Here is a 20,010-nt window from a genome sequence, read left to right as displayed (position 1 = left end):
ATGTATTTAATGAATGTTTTATTTCTAAGGGGGAAAACACTTAGATGACCTTCCTTGATACTATTCTTTATTAGGGGTCAATATCCCCACTTTGAAACACCTCAGTAATTTTGATTGGCCATAAAAACATTCTAATATGTTTGACCATGAACAAGGTCATGCGCAGATGAAACATAATCTCATTAAGAATCTATTAGGTAAAATCCCAGCGTATCGTGTCAGTGCGGTATTTTTAGCTTCATTGGCAAAAGTCAAAGAACATGAAACTTTTTTCTGTCCCATAACTTTTTAAATTGAATATTTCTAAGTAGGGCTACACAATATATCGTCATCGCAATGTGCACATGAGCAATAGTCACATTGCAGGGCATGCAATAGTCACTTAAGGCAATTAAATCAATGTTGCAATGTTTTGATTTTTGACACAAGAAGTAGATGCACAGCGCTGTCTCTGTGTCTGTGTGAGTGACAGGCTGCTGCTGCCTGAGAAGCACGAGGGTGGAATTAGATGAAAATGCTCTTATTTACTTTTTAAAAATCCATTTAAATGTCAGATTAAAGGACCGATTACTGTTGTTTTGCTGTTTTCCTCGGGTTTTGAGCTCTTGGCGCTGACTCAGCTCTTGATCGGTTCAGACACAAGACAGCGCGTGGGGTGGGGGCGGTGCTGGTGATGTCATGGGCCCTGCATTGTTTAATATCGTGATTTATATCACCAAAAAAAATAGAACATTTGCAATGTAAAGTTTTTCCAATATTGTGCAGCCCTATTTCTAAGGTGTGGTGAGTTTGGATCATTCTAGATATGCATGTACTATTCTGCATAGAAGAATGCAATTTACTCTTGAAGAAAAGACAAACTTTACAAACTACTGCTTATGATTAGAGATTGGCAACAATCTATAATGTCACACTACATACTGTATTAATATGTTACATATTTTGTGTTTCTGAGAGTTTGTAACAATGAAGATTGTGAGTACACCCCTCACTTCTTACACCTTCTGTTTAAGGATGCCCCACAGGTGCTCAATTGCATTTAGGTCTTTTTGACATACTTTGGCCAGTCCATCACCTTCAGCTTCCTCAGCAAGGCAGTTTTCATCTTGAAGGTGTGTTTGGGTCATTATATTATATACAGATTATAAAGAAAGGGGAACATTATCTGTTTCAGAATGTCACACTACAAGATGAGATTCATCAACTTGCTTGACTGTAGGCAAGGCACAATTGTCTTGGTACTCCTCACCAGGGTGCCACCACACATGCTGGACACCATCTGACATGGTTCCTTGCAGGATTTTTTGTGTGCCAGCCTTGGAAGAAGCTTCCTTCTGGGACTAAGGCCATGCAGACTAAGTAGATACAGTCTTCATCACTACTTAAACTCTAAAGAATATAATGCTGAACATGTGGAACAATTGGCAGAACCTGTCCTGCAAAACCTGTGTATGACCTTGGCATTTGTGCTGTATCTCAGTTTCTTACAGCCTAAGCCATATTTGTGGTCAGCAACAAAGAAATCCTTTACATCCTCAGAAAGTTCTTTGCCATGAGGTGTCATGTTGAATATGCAGTGACCAGTGTGAGAGAATTGTACCCAAAACGCCAAATTTGAAAGGCCTACTCCCCTGTCACAACTGGAACCCTGTTATTCTAACGAGACATACAAACCAGGGTAGGATTATGCAACTGGGCACTGGTATTCACTTTTGTTGCCAGCTCTTTAGACATTAATGGCTGTGTGTTGAGTTATTATTTTTATTTCTACAGTGTTGACCCATACAAATATATATTTGCAGAAGTGTGAGTGGATATTATATCTACGATATTCTGCATGAAAGAAGTAAACCACTTGGACAAGTGGGCAATTTACAAAGTACTGCTTTTGAATATCATGATGTTTAATGTGATATTTAATGAGGTCTGAGAAGTTTTAAAACAGTGTCTTTAGTGTTCTTTTTACATAATACATGCTAAGAAAGGTTTATAGTAAAATAACTGATTATGATAAAAATACAATATACACTATATATAATCCTCTATTTTTTTAGGTTTGATTGTGATACACAACACAACACAGTACTACAGTTACACAGTAACACTAAACATTTATACAGAACCAAGACATCTCAATGAACAAATGCATAACTATTTTGAGTGAGAAATTGTTTTAAAAAATGGTAAAGCATGAATTAATCATATATTAAAGATATGTTTGTTTACAGTGACAAAGGAATTCCACTGTTATGCTAGGGCTGCACAACACATTGTTTAAGCATTGCAAGATATGCAATGTTAAATGCTAAAATAAATTAAATTAAAAACATAATGCTACAACTTACTTGATCCAAAAGGAAAAATTGCAGTATTCTTATTTTCTATGACATATCCACTCAGTAAAACTTATTGTATTCCAATTTATAATGCACAGAATACAATATAAATATAATGACATGTTAATCGTTGACTTCAGATTCCTGTTTTTAACAGAGATTCATTGATTCATTTTTTTGTCTAAAACTACAATTGAACAAAAAAAAAAACATCTGGCTGAGGGGTGAATACCAAACTTTTTTTTTTTTTGCCGGTTTTCATTAATTGAGCATTTTTTACCACTGATAAATGAAATTGCATTAATGTATTCTGTCTTGCTTTAACAAAAAATAAAGCAATTTTAAAACTACAATTTTAAATTATTTCTTGAACATTACATTCCAGCAGACAAAGCACACTATCACAAATATAAGACTTTTTATAGATATTTTTAAACGTGTAATTATCCTTGCTGGATGTTTCACGATATATATTGCAAAAATAAATTATCATATTTATACCGAATATATATTTCATGCAGCCCTACACACAATGTGTATGTATGTGTGAAGTGGGGGTAAGCTCACCTGTGGGACCAAATTTGGATTACATTGATTTTTTTTTTTTATTGAGATAATACTGCAATTTGTCTAAAGTCTAAATTCACATCATCTGTCACCCCAGCATGAATACCTGATTTCTACAGTTTCTACAGGGGTCCAACAGCTCTGTGTTGGGAAACAGAACGTTATTCAGTTTCTAATTGATGTTACTTTCAAGGTTTTCATGTAAAACCTCAATAAATCCAATCGAAATAATTTGGTCCATTTCCAGATCTTCTAGTCCCGTGACCCTGTGGTACCCCATATAACAGCTCAGTCAATGGAGTTAATGAACTGAGCAAAAAGGTGACATGTTCTCACGCCTTTTACTAATTACAGTTGCCCATTTAGGTAAAAGGTCAAAGTCATTTTTTTCTACATTCAGGTCCATGAAGGACCTGTCCAGCTTCATTTACCTGCCCTCTAGTCTCTGAATGTCAGTCAAATTGTAGATTTATTACAGCAAGACTCCTTAAGTGAGTCATTAATACACTGTCTGATTCATCCATTAACACATCTAATACGCTTGATACAATTAAAAATGAAGGAGAACTTTCTTAATTGCTAACTGCTTGTCAAACCGCAAAGGGATCCATTTCCAACCTACTGGCACATAACAACTACAGAGGACAGCTTAACCCTTCTAACAATAGAAAAAAAAGTCAAGACAAATCCAATCGCCGCTCATTAATGCCATTCAAAGTAATTGCTTAATTGGTTCCTCTGATGGCGCTGTGGTTGTTTATGCCGCTTAAAGCCCTTGCATGCCTCGCTGGTCACTGCAGACATTCAGAGACAGGCACTTATGCTCTGCTGCCCCTGTAACTTTCTCATTTAGTACACTCGCTAACGTCTGTAATTAGCATAGTCAGAGAGCAAACCTAGCAAAAACACCCGCACCCTTCAGGCTAGCCTGGAGTAGCACTTAGCATATGGAAACGCAACACGGTTCTCTGCATCTCTCTCTCTTTTTCTCTCTCCCTCTGTGCGTCGCTTCCTCTCTTGCCCCCTTTTCTCTGTCTGTGCCTTGCTTTATTTGTGTGTGTGTGGAGGGTTTGATTTAATGTAGTTTCTGAGCTGCTGTAAATGCATTAGCGACTGCAATTGCTCTTTGTGTATTCATGCACACAGAGGGCTAAAAGAGCCAAGTGTGAAGCAGTGTATCTTGGTTTTACATTTCTATTCCTTTAATAATTAAAAAATGATCAGAACGTGTTATCAGATATTAAGGAAACATTCCAAATTCAAGCACTGCCCTTTGTGCTCTGTTGTCAGAAGAGCTATGGCCAATGTTTTATTACTAGAACTGTGTGGGTTTAAAAACACAACAGCAGTGCTGCTGCCATGAAAGCTAGCAAGTCCAAACTTTAAGTGCTACACTAACAAAGCCCCAGCATTCGCCAAAAAAGCTCAACGACCAAAGACGTAATAAAACAGGAGAAAATATTGGCAGTAAATTCGACAGATTAGATTAGATTAGGTTAGCTAACGAGAGAGGGTCATTTCAATGAAATAAAAACTGTTTGCATAACAGTTTGCTACCTTGCTAGCTTCTCCGTATGACAGATTAGAAACAGAGATAATGTACAGAGCCAATCATTGCAACAGTAGGATTATTGTGCAATAACACTCTTACAATTTGTGAGGTGCATGGAATATAAAAAGATGCAAGACCAATGCTTATTGCCATCTGTCAAGCATGGTGGAGGCAGCATGATGGTCTGGGGATTTCATCCAATTACATCCTACAACAAGACAATGAACCATAATCACTCCTTCAAAATGTGTCACCAATATTTGAGAACTTGAGCGGTTGTGGGCTTGACTGTTTTGTACAAAGGAAGACAAGCACCAAGCCAATCCATGCTGTGGGCGATGCTCCAGGAAGGATGGTGTGATGTGTCTTTTTTTACAGAAGATTTTGGATTGGATGCAAGATAAAGGTTAACAAGAACAATAAATGATTACAAATGTATTAATGTAACATTGGATTATATTATGTTGTATGAGTTTGAAATACTACTCTAGCAGCACAGGCATCTATGTTAAAGAGAATACTGAAGATATAAATATTGCTAATAAAGCAGAAAATGACTTTTTGCCATCTCCAAAAAATAATCATCAGGATATCAGTGGATTATCAGAATTTTTAGCTTTTTATTTGTATCTCTGCATTTGTATCTGCACTAGTCCTGACTGGAAGCCCCTGACTCGAACAACTGTCAGTCCTTCAAAATCAAGCACGCTTGTCAAGTTTCACACACACACACACACATACACACCAGGCACGTAGCCAGGGGGGATCGAAGGGTTCGTTCGATCCCCCCCATCCCCCCCAACCCCCTTCAGCCACCCCAATCCCCCCCCCAATCCCCCCCCCCCCGCCTGCCCCCAGAGTAGTGACGAGTAAGAAAAATTGTTAATGTTTCTCTTTACACATTTTGTTCAGACTGTTTTACACCAATCCAGTAGGTGGCGGAAATTCCCCCATTTCTGTTCTTAGCTTCTGGAAAGAATAAGAATCAGGGGAAAGTTACTTGACAAAATGGGTAAAAAAGAAGACAAGGAGCGAAAACGGAAGAAAACGGCAGTGACATTGTCCCAAAATATTGGTGACTTGTTCAAAAAAAGGCCCAAAATCGGTAAGCTGCTGAGTGCAGGGCTTCTATTTCTTTACATCTCCCCTGCGTTAAAAGTGCCGGCTCGGCTTAGCCCAATAGTATATTGTACATGTAACACCGGGTTATTACTGTTATTATTGCGATAACTCCAAAGTCTGGATTTTAGTTGATTTTTAAGAAATGTAGGTTAAGTGACAATAACATTCAGTCACTCACTTTGCAATGCTGACGATCAAGCTAGGGTGTGTTTTACTCTCAACATGCCTATTGCTCCTAAGGCCATATATAAAATACAGTATAGAGGTGTAAAAAGGGGGTTAACCTCTTAACACGAAAAATATCATATTTAATATCTGGCTGTGTTTATGAATACTTATAGGTTCAATATAGACACCCAATATGCCATTTTAAAGCTTTTCAGTTATCTAGCCTATTTAACCGTATCTCCTTTCAGAAAATAAACATTTAGGGCAAAATATGCCTAGTTTATGAAAGTTATGAAATATTATTTTCATATTTGCGTTTTTCTGCCTCTCCGGATTACGGAACTGTGTTTAGAGTTTAAATCTGCTTGTGTTTCGCTTTGTGTTTAACATTACCTCAGGACACTCTAGACACACACCCAACCCCCTCCAGCGCTTCCCCCACACTCTTACCTTCAAAACGCAATCCAGTCACCAGTAATTCTCACATATATCCAAACAGTGCTTGAAATAATTTGAGGCAGAAAAAAATAAAATCAACTGTAACGCGTTATTAAAAGCAGATTATTGGTCGCTCCACGAATCCACGCATATCTAATGAATCAGCAGACAATCAGTTGGAGGAAGATTTGAATAAGACAGAACACTTCAATTTATATTATTATTAATTCATGTTTAAGTTTTACTGACAATACCGATAGTGTTCCTAATGAAGTAATTCTTATCTATGTATGTCAATAGTAGAGACAATAAAGGACAGCAACATCAGAGACAGACAATGGAGGGCAGCAACAGAGACAATGGAACAAAGCAACAGACAACTGAGGTGAGCAACAGAGACAGACAATGAAGTCACATCACAGATGTAGGAAGTTTGAGTAACACTTACATTTATATAAAATGTATGTTAACAGTGGGGAGCAACAGACGAACAAATAAGGACAGCAACAACAGATTCACAACAAACTTATAATAAATAAAATATGTCTAAATTAAAAGGTTTGAAGTGTGCTCGTGTATTTAGGGGGCATTGGAGCAGAGAGCCAAATGAAGTCCACTTTTGGGGGAAAAAGATCCCCCCATCACAATGCTGACTACGGGCCTGCACACACACACACACAGTCAGTCAGTCACTCACTCACTCGCAGAAGCGCAACCCTGCGACTTTTCCTGCATCAGAAATTCAGCAATGCAACAGAAAGTTGCCTTCTTGCCAAACATGAGTAAATGTTTGTGTGAGTGTTTGTGTGTGGGAGAGAGCTTCAGACCTCTTCTCTCGGCATACGCCTAGAAGTACCCACCACAATCCTGATGACCTTTCAAAGTCCACATTTCATAATTCAGAAACATGCCTGAACTGCCAGCAGAGATGCCGAGCAGTGCGGTGAGCTGAGCTCGGCCGCTGTTGCGGAGCAAATGAGCGCGGCTCGTGGGCGGATTACTGAGCTTGACTGTGTGGAAGGGCGAGGGGTCAACAGCTACAAGTACTCTCAAAATAAACACCTGTCCCAAGCCTTCCTCTCGCTCTGCAGTGCACACTCACACACACAAGCCTGTTTCGGACGAGATTAAGTGTACATGTAATCCCTGGGGGCAAATTTCCTTATTTACAGGTGCCTCTGTGTGAGTTTATTTCTAGATGTGTCTGCAGTTTCCTCCTTCCTCCCCTGAGAAAATTACACTGCTAACATTTTAGACCCCAGCTTGTACAAGAGACACAAGTTAACACGCTAGTCCCAAGTTAATACCAAGATTACATGCCCACTTGGGGGCTGTATTGGTGGACCAGAAAGTTTTGTCCACAGATTTAATGTTGGCCTAAATTATATTTATATTTTATCATTGATGGGCCTCATTACAAACAGTGATGGTGAAACTAAACCTGTGCCCCATCTGGGTTGTACTCTGCACATGGGGAGTAGATGGGACCTGTGTGACATTAAGCGAGCCAGAAATATGTCATAAATAATATCTGGCTGTGTTTATGAATAATTATAGGCTCAATATACAGGGGTTGGACAATGAAACTGAAACACCTGTCATTTCAGTGTGGGAGGTTTCATGGCTAAATTGGAGCAGCCTGGTGGCCAATCTTCATTAACTGCTCGTTGAACCAGTAAGAGCAGAGTGTGAAGGTTCAGTTAGCAGGGTAAGAGCACAGTTTTGCTCTAAATATTGCAATGCACACAACATTATGGGTGACATACCAGAGTTCAAAAGAGGACAAATTGTTGGTGCACGTCTTGCTGGAGCATCTGTGACCAAGACAGCAAGTCTTTGTGATGCATCAAGAGCCACGGTATCCAGGGTAATGTCAGCATACCACCAAGAAGGATCAACCACATCCAACAGGATTAACTGTGGACGCTGTAAGAGGAAGCTGTCTGAAAGGGATGTTCGGGTGCTAACCCGGATTGTATCCAAAAAACATAAAACCACAGCTGCTCAAATCACAGCAGAATTCAATGTGAACCAATGTGAGAACCATGCCCACCTGGAACCCACCTAGCCCATTCCACATTCCACCTAAGTGAGCCTCACATGAGACTATTGGCTGGTAAACAAGTGCAACAAACTAATACAAGAGCCACAAGCTAAAATGTCGGTCACAGACTAATCCAAAAACCACACACGAAAAATATCCACAAGCTGACATGTTTTAAATTTTAAGCTAATACAAGATATACAAATGAATAGACTCATATCTTAATTCCACAACATACAACCTTAACTCCAAGACCTAATATTTTAGCCTCAATATCACAAATACACTAAACAGATTATTGTTAAATTAATTCAGAATTCACAGGGAAATATGTACAAATCGTACAAAAATCACATGCTACAATATTAGTCCTAAAATAATACAAAAATCACATGCTACAATCTTAGTCCCCCAAAAAAATCTAAAATCACATGCTACAATCTTAGTCCCAAGATAATACAAAAATAACATGCTACAATCTTAGTCTCAAACTAATATAAAAATTCTAGGCTACAATCATAGTCCCAAAAAATTCAAAAAATCACATGCTACAATCATGGTCCCAAAATAATACAAAAATCACATGCTACAATCTTAGTCCCAAAATAATCTAAACATCACAGGCTAAATCTTAGTCCAAAGCTAATACAAAAATCACATGCTACAATCTTAGTCCCAAGCTAACATAAAAATCACATGCTATAGTCTTAGTCCCAAGCTAATAGAAAAATCACATGCTACAATCTTAGTCCCAAGATAATATAAAAATCACATGCTACAACCTTAGTCCCAAGATAATGTAAAAATCACATGCTACAACCTTAGTCCCAAGCTAATGTAAAAATCACATGCTACAATTTTAGTCCCAAAATAATACAAAAATCACATGCTACAATGTTAGCAAGCTAATACAAGAACTATATGCTAAAATTTTGTAAAGCAAAAACAAGAGCCACAAGCTAACATCTTATTTCCAAGCTAATACAAGAACTGCAAGCTAATATTAATCGCAAAATAATTCAAGAGCCTCATGGTAGTATTACACTAGAGCTAATGCCAAATAAGAGAGAAAAAAAAACTAATAGACTCACCAGAGGCTGTGACGTGTTCCCACCAGAATTTATGCTTAGTGAGAATTAAACATAAACATCAGTGCACGCTTTTACCTAGAGACATGGACATGATCTCCCTGAGTGTATTCAATAATATGGATTTACTGGTATTATTTGCATGAGTGTCACAAAACTGTATGCATTAATACATTTTTATGCTGATTAAAATAGCCTAACTGTAATTCTGTATTTTTGGATAACAGTGTTTTAATCCCAAATATCACACTTGCTGTTTTTTTTTTGGCTTGGTAGCTTTAATTATACACTACGGTCGCACAACTCATCTGAATATAACTGTAACACAGACATAGCCAAACCACTTCATGAACCATCTACCTTTGCCGATGACAGATTAGCAACAGAGCTAATGAAAAGAGCAATCACTACAACAATGAGATTACAGTTCAGCAACACTTTAGTTTCAGGGTCCTGAGGGCTAAAGTCATGCATGTTAAGGTAGTTTTCCCAGTTTAGCAGCTAATGCTACCTCAGCCTGGAGACACCCTGGCACTATATATTTTAAAGCATATCCGGCTGTAAATTGCTCTTATTAACTCAATAAGGATGTAATTAATCAGATTATCTGGATCAGGTGTGTGTGAAGCAGGTGAAACAAGTGTGTCAGGAACTGCTTATTTGGCTAACTAAGCTAACTATTGGCTGCTGTGGTTAAATATGTCCCAAATGGCTTTTTATTTACAATCAAATAATGCACAGAATGTCCAATAGGGAAATTATCAATTTGTGCCTCTTATAAACACAGGGTATAAAATTATAAGAGTGTTACTTGAGTCTAGTTGTTAGACTCAAGTGTGTTACTTGAGTCTAGTTGTTAGACCCAAACTAATGCAAGACCCACGTGTTTATTTTTAGTGCCAAAACACGTATTCCCAACAAAATGCACAAGGCCACAAGCATAGTGAGTCCCAAACTAATGCAAGAGTTGTAAACTCACACTTTAATCCCAAGCTAATAAAACAGCCACAAGCTATTGTTACTTCCAGGCTAATACTAGAGTCACAATTTAGCCTCTTTGTGCTAAGCTAATATAAGAGCCACAGGTGTATATCTTAGTCCTGAGCTAATAAAATAGCCACAAGCTATTACATTAGCTCCAAGTGCAACAGGCTTATATGTAAGACCTAAGCTAATACAAACATCTTAGTTCAATGTTAAATTATACAACAGTTAGTTCCGACCTCACAATCTGATGAGAAGTGTTCTAGCCGTGATGATATTTGTGATAACATCACGGCCTTCTCACACTAAATCTGTATCACTCCACTGAGGCGTTGCCGAGTAATGGTGTATATACACAGCACAGCTTAGAATCATCAACGGCATCAGCGGCAGCGTTACCTTAGCACAGGCTAGCGCTCAACCACGGCACGCTCGGCCGCAACGCTGGCTGTCTTTTGTGGAAAAAAGGGAAAGAAAATCGCTCGGCTAATGCCGTCTGACAGCCAGAATGCTAACCAGCCAGGCTAGGCTAAGCTAAGTTAATGCTGAGCTAAAGCAAGCTACGCTAACCTAACCACAGTCCAGCCAGCTAGCTAAAACCAACACGACCCAGCAAAACAAGCAGAAATGCTCAAAAATGCACAGCTTTCACCTGAAGACGACTCCACAAAGCAGGAGAGGAGAGTATTAGCGTTATTTCACGGTCCTAACGTTACCAAGTTTCAGTTCTGTTACAGTTGTGGTGGAACTACTTTTTGGCGGAAGGCACAGTCCATATTAAAGCATATTCATTCTTAATTTCTTAAAGTTCTTTGATTTATTTTCTTTACTCATTTAGTAAAAAAAGAAACTGTTGTATAAAAGCAATAGAACACTCAAGGTCATGTGTTATCACGAATAACATCACGGCTGTGATGATCTATTGCTTAAATAAAACCACAAGCTAACATTACAGTCCCAAACTAATACAAATAAATGTCTACTATTAGGCTTAAGATAATACACAAGCCACAAGTTTATATCTTAGTCCTAAGCTAATAAAATAGCTGCAAGCTATTACGATAGCTTCAAGCATAACAGGATTATATCAAGACCTTAGCTAATACAAAAAATATGTTAAAATGTTATGCTAAAACAAAACCACAAGCTAACATCTCAGTACCAACCTAATAAAATGTCTACTATTAAGCTCAATAAAAAAGTCATTATCTAACATGGTTGGTCCAAGCAAAGAAATGAAACACAAGCTAATATTGCGTTCAAACAAATATTAGATCCACAAGCTTATAAATTGGAGACAAAGTTAATACAAGAAGTACAAATGAATGTTAGTTCCAAACCAGTACAAGAACAACAAGCTAACATGTTATTCCCATGTTAACACTAGAGCACCATCTAACATGTTATTCCCAAGCTAACACTACAGCAACAAGCTAACATACTATTCCCAAGTTAACACTGGAGGAACAAGCTAACATGTTATTCACAAGCTAACGCTACAGCAACAAGCTAACATACTATTCCCACGTTAACACTAGAGGAACAAGCTTACATGTTATTCACAAGCTAACACCAGAGCAACAAGCTTACATGTTATTCCCAAGCTAACACTAGAGCAACAAGCTTACATGTTATTCACAAGTTAACACTAGAGGAACAAGCTAACATATTATTCCCAAGCTAACATTACAGCAACAAGCTAACATACTATTCCCAAGCTAACACCAGAGCAACAAGCTAATATGTTATTCCCAAGCTAATACAAGAACAACAAGCTAACATGTTATTCCCAAGTTAACACTAGAGCAACAAGCTAACTTGTTATTCCCAAGCTAACAATAGTTTTTTTTTTTTTCACATTCACACACTCTATTAAAAATGACTCTTTTTAATTAATCTTCTACAGCATTGCTCAAACAACTATTTAAAATAGAATTGTTTTATCTTTAAGAAAGTCCAAAAGTATGAGCTGAAGTTCTGAGCTCTAAGTGGAGCTGATATGAAGATGTATACATACTGCTCTAGAAAAAAAATAAGAAACCACTTAAACATGATTTTACCAAATTGAAAACAAGCTAACATGTTATTCTCAAGCTAACACTTGAGCAAAAAGCTAGCATGTTATTCGCAAGCTAACACTAGAGCAACAAACTAACATCTTAGTCCCAAGCTAACACTAGAGCAACAAGCTAACATCTTAGTCCCAAGCCAATAAAATAACAACACGCTATTATAAAAACACTAACTATTTTTAGTCCCAAGTTAATACAAAGACCACAAGCTAATATTTATTCCCAGACTACAGTAGCCACAAGCTAATATTAGGCTCAAGTCCTGAACTAATACAACAGACATAAGTTAACATGTCAGTTCCAATGTAAAACAAGAAACACAAGCAAGTGCAAGACCCACAGCCTAGCATTTTAGTTCCAAGCTAATACAATATTTAAAGGCCAACACATTAATCTAAAGATGATTCAAGAACCACAAACAAACATTCTAGTCATGAGAAATTATGGAATAATTATTAATGCATATCTCCATTATTTTCTAGGCTCGTGCTTAAAAACAAAAACTGGTCTGGGTTCTATAAAGTACAGAAAATTGCTTTTCTGACTTGTTAACTGATGCATAACAATAATGGAAACATCTTGGTGCTATATATATATATAAGTATTATTTAGTTGGCTTGTATACATTTTATAAAAAAGGCACCTCAAAACAAGAATGCATTAAAAAATCTCTAAACTGTGTACAGGTTTTTAAGCCTTGTAGGTGCTATACAGAGCCAATATTTAGTCTTGTAGCATATATATATACTAAATACCTATCAAAGAGTAAAACAATGGACGTTTTTAAAGAATCTCAACTATATACAAGATGTATGTCATACAGACACAGTTACAGATACAGATAGTTCAAAACATATTTTTTGCCTTGTGACAACACTGAACCTTTTTGGTGCTACATAAAGCCAGAACAAAATGCACATTCTCACATTAAATGAGTTTTAAAAGGGTTCCTTTTAATCGCCGGTTCAAATCCTGTTTATGTAGCTTGCCATCGGCTACCGGAGCCCTGAGAGAGCACAATTGGCCTTGCTCTCTCTGGGGGGGTAGATGGCGCTCTCCATTTTTAGTGCAGTGTAAATAACAAAATAGGTGTAGGAGATTGCATATACTGTATTTTGTATAAAAAAATACTTGACAAGATAAAATACATTCATACATTAAAATGTTTGTTTTTGCTATTTTACCCCAAGCTTTTGTTAATGATGTGCTAGGTCTGGATGCAAGAACCTAACCTTGATTACTTTCTCTACACTGGAAGTGTACAAACAATAAAGTCAACAATAAACAATAAAGTTAACAAAACCCTGCATGGTAATCAGTAGCAGCTACAGGTATTAAGTTGTACAAACTTACTTTAAGCTTTGCAGAAAAACAAGATCCATTTTTGGTTGTAAAAAGTAAAAAGAAAAAAGGACCCATGTTTTGTAACAGGGATGTACGTGAGGAGAGACAGAGCCACAGAAAGCTCTTAAGAACCTTCAGTTAAGGTTCTGTGCCGTTCTGTATCAAGGATTTTTTTCCCTTATTCACACATCTCAAATAAAAAAGGCCTTTTTTAAAATCAGTCTTCTACAGCATTGCTCAAATAACTATTTAAAGTATTATTGTGTTATCTTTAAGAATGTCCAAAGATATGAGCCAAAGTTGTGGGTCCTAATTAGAGCTGAACTCAAGACGTATGTATACAACTCTGGAACAAAAATAAAAGACCACTTAAATTTACGAGTTTCTTTGATTTTCCTAAATTAAAAACCTCTGGAATATAATCAAGAGGAAGGTGGATGATCACAAGCCATCAAACCAAGCTGAACTGCTTGAATTTTTGCACCAGGAGTGGCATAAGATTATCCAAAAGCAGTGTGTAAGACTGGTGGAGGAGAACATGCCAAGATTTCTGAACTTTTAAAAAATTATGAATAAGAACTTGGTTTCTTTGTTTTCTTTGAGGTCTAAAGGTCTGCATACTTTTTGTTATTCCAGCCATTTCTCATTTTCTGCAAACAAATGCTCTAAATGATTTTATTTGGAATTTGGGAGAAATGTTGTACATAGTTTATAGAAAAAACAACTTTGTTCACTTAACTCAAACATCTATCTACAAATAGTAAAATCAGAGTAACTGATTCAGAAACTGAAGTGGTCTCTTATTTGTTTTTCCAGAGCTGTATATATGTATGTATGTGTAAGTAAGTGTGTGTATGCTGGCTCCTCAACATCTCCCACTCAAGCTATATGCCTCCACGTTCCAACACACTCTTTTTTTAGCCTTATACGATGGAGGGAGGAAAAAAATATCAGGAAATGTGTTTGGCCAACGTGACTGCGCCCAAAAAACTGCGAACCCCCCTCCACAAAAAATAGAAAAAAAAAATCCCCCTCAATGGTAAAACGAGTGCAACAACAGCGCCCCCTATCTCCTGTCTCTAGTTACTCTCCTAATTCTCCTGATTTGCTAGGAATCCGCTCCAACGTTGGAGGAACGAATTCCTCCATCTCCAGGTTGGAGATGAAGTTGGCTTGTCGAACGTTGTGATATGATTTTTTTCCGTTCCACCTTAAATTGTGCAGCAGATTCCTCTATCACTATTTAAGGTGGAACTAAAAAAATCTGGAATAAATACAGAAACCTTTACTTAAGTTGAGGTGGCCACCTACCTCTGGTGTCACGAGGTGCTCGTAGAGAGGGAAACTCGCCCTTGTCTGTGTGGGCCATTTTGAAAACTCGTATCCTCATCCTCACACACTTGTAGAGAGCGAGGTCTTTTTCCTCGACGCATTTTTCCCGTGTTGTTGTTTCTTGAACACACTCTTGTTCTTTCTCTCCTTCTCCCTCTCTCTTGTTCAGTCTATTTTCTCTCTTTTTCTCAGCGTTTGGTCGAAGTTGCTCTGCAAAGAAGTCAAAACAGATACTAATCCTTAACAGGTTGAGGGTCTTCATGCAGCAGCTTCATTTTTAGTCCATCTCTGGAGGCCAAAATATGCTAATTCAAATATTACATGTGTGTATATAGCCTGTATGCATGTGTGTATGAGTGAGTGTGTGGTATTCCCCTCACGCTCGCGCTGCTCTCTCTATGTAGGGCGCTCGCGCAGCAGGTGTTGCGCATTCAAAGGCTGCCAAAATAGAAATGATTAGCTATTGCTATTTTCCTCTCCCTCTATCTCTTTCTTTTCAGTCTCTCTCTCTCTCTCTTTCTCTAACGCACTCACTCATTCTCTCTCTCTCATTCTATCTCCATCTTTCAAAATAGCCAGGTAAGTCGTTGACAAGAAGTTAGCTACAAGACCCTCCTCTCCATCTCTCTCTCTCTCTCTCTCTCTCTCTCTCTCTCTCTCTCTTTCTGTCATTCTCTGCTTCCCCACCGTCTCTCTTTTTTTAGCCATGTGGGAGAGGAATGCTGAGGTAAGGGAAGGTAAAGGAAGGGAAGGTGGGGTCTGTTAAACCAGAAATATTACGCCCCCCCCCCCCCCCCTCTCCAACCTGTGAGCCCTGGATAAGCACACCAACTTACCCAATATCACCGTCTTCTCCTCGCATCTCCGACATCCTACATTAGCTGAGCGTTCACATCGTCTTTTTTCCTCCGCATTAAAAATCCGTTTGAAAATGAGCCGTTTTTATAAAAAAAAAAAGCAGAGGTTTAAAAAAAAAGCAGCCGTTTGAAAATTAGCCGTTTTTATTTTAAACAGCAGAGGTTTAAAAATAAAAAGCCGTTTGAAAAAAAATAGCAGCAGTTTGAAAAAATGTAAATAAAATAAACAAGCAGCCGTTAAAAAGCAGCGGTTAAATCCACGCGTCCTCGCCTCGCGCTTGCCGCCAACATGACAAATCGCGACAACACAGGTGAAATACTGTCCAAAACGACAAACTGACGCGATTTCTGAGAGAAATCTTAGGTCAGGGGTGACGAATCCGTGCAGACTGAGCGCGTACGTCTTGTGTTTCTCACAGAAATCGGTCTTTATTTCGTGAGTGTCGAGCAGAGTGAGGAGCGAGCGCGCGCGCGCTTTCCGCGCTCTTTTCGTTCCGCAGCGTTACAGGTCCGCGTGTCGCTTCTGAGAGGGGATTCCGTCAAGATCAAATCCTCTGGTGGTGGTGGAGGGGGTTTGGAAACACACACAGACACGCGCGCGCGCGTTCTCACGCTTACGCACACATTCGCTCTTTTACACACACACATACACAGAGACACACACACACGCGCGCGCACGCGCGACGCTGAGCAAACTTCACACGCCTATAATAATAATAATAATAAAACAGGTGACCATGGTGGGCTTCGAGCGCGTGCCGTTGTGGTGGTCTTCTGTTTCATCTTCTATATTCTTCTCCGTGGTTCTCGCGCGCAGCTTCTCAGAGTTCCAGCTGACTGAACTCGATCCAGTCCGAGCTGAGATAAAAAAAAACACGGCCTCCCACGCTCGCGCGACTCCGCTGAACACGCGCGCGTGGAGGAGAGGAGATGAGATGAGCGCGCGCGCGCGTGTGTGTGACGGAGATAGCGAAGGTGAATCCTGTCGTCTTTAAGACCTTGTGGATTTGAAGGGCGAAGCAGAGCATTTTTTGACTTTTTTTTTTTACCATGTTTATTCTTTCATTCAATCTGGGTGTTTCACGATACCAATAATGTGAAGAACGGACTTGTGTTCTTAGGAGAGCGTTTTTCACAATTTCCCTTGCACGATTGAACTGGCAAAAACACAAGAATAGCCTATCCAAGTTCAGTTTTCAAGCTGATGTTATCCAAAGCAGTACCATCTCTCCTCATTTTTTTAGAACCATGAAAAAGGACCATGTGCACAGCTTATGTACAATACAAAACCTTAACAACCTGCGGATTTAACCAGCATGTTATGCCATTGCATCAGCACTAAATTATTTTTTGCAATAAATGCTGGGCATTTTCATTCTTGTCTTTGTGCAAGGTTGGTGAAAGATATGGTAAAACCAGCTGATTCCATAACAGGTGCCATCACAAGTTGTATTTTCTCACCACCAAAAGCAGCTTAGGTCATCTAGTCTGAAGCTGGATTTTTCAGCTAAGAAGCCCAACATCAACAGGTCCTCACCATATTGCCCCATTTCCATTATTCTGGGGCATTAAACAGTAAAAAAAAAAGTTCTAAAAAACACACTGACACAAAGATGTTTGTATTCCCCCTTTTATTCTTTATTACTGTAATTAGATGCTGCTCTATCTACAGCTAACACTTCTCTTCCTCACTATCTAGCACTCTCTTTTGCAAGCTTGTATTTTTGTCCTAGACTTCTTGCAAAATGCTGCTCTACTTATTGTTATGATTGGACAAAAAGTAACATTTGCTTTTCTCCGATTTTACAAACATGATTGTGTGTTGTTATATACAATGAGAGTTTTTCTAAAAATCAATTTAAACAATTGTAAAATGCTTATCACTTTGATCACAGAATATATGCGACCCTGTATTGTGATAGGTATTGTATCACCAATTTCTTGCTATTACACAGCCATACATCCAACCCATAGACTGTGTATAGCTGGACAGAGCATCGTCTCTCAAAAGTAAATCCACCACAGGTCGGGCGCCCCCTGCTATTCGGTTGCAGAAAGCTGTGTAACCCCACCCATCCCCATAGGTTTCAATGGCAAAACAGACAACTTTCAATCACGTTTCTTTCCAATATACTGTAATTCTACCTCCATTATATAAATGCAACAGCTAGTGTAACCTCTGCTTATATTGTTAATGTTTTATATCCCCACAGAATTCGTTTTCATTTGTTCCGAATCAGATGCACACACAAGATGTCTTTATGTAGATCTTCAATATTGTTCTGTTGATAAATGATGTTATTTCTACATCTAACACTCATCACAGGTTCTCAAATTGTAGTGTTACGTTAAAATAATCTGATTTGTATCCTGACAAAGTGTAAAATACAAACACTCTACTTATAAAACACTCAATCTTGCTTTTATTCTCTCTTTTGCAGATATGTCAAGTGCCTTCTGTATTGCTGTAGATAAATGCTACTCTAACTACACCTAACACTGACCACATGTCCCCACAAAGGGCTCAATACAAATACTGACTCACAAGTTCTGAATGTAACACACCAACCACAGTTCCTCACACTGTTATTCTGAGGACGTGTTATGTTGACAACTTGCTAAATACAAGCACTTCCACAAACATACACGCACAAACACACTTATTTTTTTTGGGGGGGGGAGGGGTTTAAGCATTTTTTGATGTCTTCTGCAGGACTATCTACAACCCCAATTTAGAAAAAAAGTTGGGACAATAGGAAAAATCCAAATTAAAACAATGTGGTGTGTTTCCAGCATTTTATTTCATTACTTATTCGCAGACAATAAGAATTCAACATATTTCACAGTTTGTCTGGTCTGCTTCTTTTAATTTGTTGATATACACAGATCAAGCGTAACATAAAGACCTTGTTTCTACACCAATTGTCTATATTTTTAAATCCACTGAACATAAAGGAGCACTTTGTAGTCCACAATTTACAGTCTGTAGTCTTCGTATTTCTCTGCATACTTTATTATTCTCCTTCTTCACTGGACAGTACTCTACAGGACCACCACAGAGCAGCTATTATTATTTGGGTGGTGGGCCATTATTCTCAGCACTGCAGTAAAACTGACGTGGTGATGGTGTATTAGTAGAGTGTCTTGTGCTGGTATAAGTGGATCAGGCACAGCAGGGCTGCTGGAGTTTTTTTAAGCACCTCAGTGTCACTGCTGAACTGAGAATAGGCAACCAAACCATCCTGTGGCCAGAGTCCTGTGTCCACTGATAAAGGACTACGGGATATCCAATTCTAAAGTTATATATACATGGTAAAACAGAAAGACTATAGTCTGTAGTTAAAGTTATAGTCTGTAAAGTGCTCCAATATGCTCAGTGGAGCCAAACAAATAGATAATAGCCATAGAAACAAAGAGGTGGTCATAATGTTATGCTTGATCAGTGTATATCCTTTCCTTCATTTCAGGCCTGTGGGTAGGTCAGGTCTTGTTCCACAATTGCATTGTCTTGTTAGAAATGAATGTCCATACCTGGAAAACATGGAAAAAAAAGATGCCTTGATATAAAAGTAGTCTTGAAGTATTAAAGGCTGCAAATGTAATACATCTTAATACCATGAAAGATCTTCACTTTTTGATTTTTTTCCAGAGAACACAGCACTCATTTCTTTCAAATAATACCTAAAATATTAACTAATCTCTCCACAATACATGTTTTCAGTGTATAATGATCTATCTCAGATGGCTCTGAGCCCAGAAAGGTCAATGCTACTTTTGGACATGGTTAACATTAGGCTTTTGTAAAGTAATTTTGTATTGCAGTGCTTGATTAAGGTTTGCCTCAGACAATCCTTAGCTCTTTGTGGAAACAGCTTTTGCTGTTGTTGATTACCTACAGTCATTGCCAAAAATGTTGGCACCCCTGAAACATGTTTATTATTCACCTGTTTATTTCATTTTATTTGTGTGCATTGGAATGACACAAAAAAAGAGAGAAAGTAAGGCACATTTGACATGAAGTCACAGAAAACTACAAAAATGGGCTGGACAAAATTATTGGGGCCTTTTTTTAAATTTGTAGGTAAATAACGTTGTTTCAAGCATGT

The 20,010-nt window shown here is 38.3% G+C and overlaps 1 protein-coding gene across 1 annotated transcript in view; it reads right to left on the bottom strand.

Moving 5' to 3' along the window:
• grin2ab (glutamate receptor, ionotropic, N-methyl D-aspartate 2A, b) overlaps positions 1 to 16,792 on the bottom strand; it is a 190,914-nt gene extending 174,122 nt beyond the window's left edge. The window contains exons 1-2 of the mRNA XM_007260263.3: positions 15,884 to 16,792; positions 15,027 to 15,257 (exon numbers count right to left, since the gene is read on the bottom strand). The gene's annotated coding sequence lies outside the window, so the exon portion shown is untranslated. The remainder of the gene's footprint in view (positions 1 to 15,026; positions 15,258 to 15,883) is intronic.
• Positions 16,793 to 20,010: the final 3,218 nt, after the last annotated feature.

The sequence above is a fragment of the Astyanax mexicanus genome, chromosome 21 (assembly GCF_023375975.1).
Source record: "Astyanax mexicanus isolate ESR-SI-001 chromosome 21, AstMex3_surface, whole genome shotgun sequence".
In the NCBI taxonomy this organism is placed as follows: domain Eukaryota; kingdom Metazoa; phylum Chordata; class Actinopteri; order Characiformes; family Acestrorhamphidae; genus Astyanax; species Astyanax mexicanus.
The sequence above is the reverse complement of the archived record's forward strand: the minus strand, read 5'-3'. Positions and strand labels throughout refer to the sequence as shown.